Source organism: Limulus polyphemus, unplaced genomic scaffold (genome assembly GCF_000517525.1).
Source record: "Limulus polyphemus unplaced genomic scaffold, Limulus_polyphemus-2.1.2 Scaffold3150, whole genome shotgun sequence".
Taxonomy (NCBI): Eukaryota; Metazoa; Arthropoda; class Merostomata; order Xiphosura; family Limulidae; genus Limulus; species Limulus polyphemus.
The window spans coordinates 35,272-35,704 of record NW_013668760.1 but is presented as its reverse complement, the minus strand read 5'-3'; positions in this window follow the sequence as shown (position 1 = coordinate 35,704).

Here is a 433-nt window from a genome sequence, read left to right as displayed (position 1 = left end):
TTAGTCTTACATTACTGATGGGAAAAGTTGTTGAAAGTCTGATAAAAGTCGGCTTGCAAAGTCATTTAACAAAGTTTAAAGTCTTTTTGGATGGTCAACACGGTTTCATTAAGGAAGATTTTGACTTACTAATTTTTACCATTCTTTGTAGAAAAGGATGGTGGAGCTAATTTGGTGTATCTGGATTTCTGTGAGGACTCTGACAAAGTTCCACATGGAAAGATCGTTAAAAATGATATCTATAGTCGTGGGGAATAAATTAGATAAAAACTGACTAGATGGAAGAAAGCAGAGGATTTTCAGTCAAATGGGATTAATAGTGATAGAGCAAACAGGATATAGATTGTATCTAAAGAAATGCTGAATACAAGTTTAAAGAGGTTATACTTTCATTGTATAGATAACTAAGACCATTTTTATCATATTACTAACA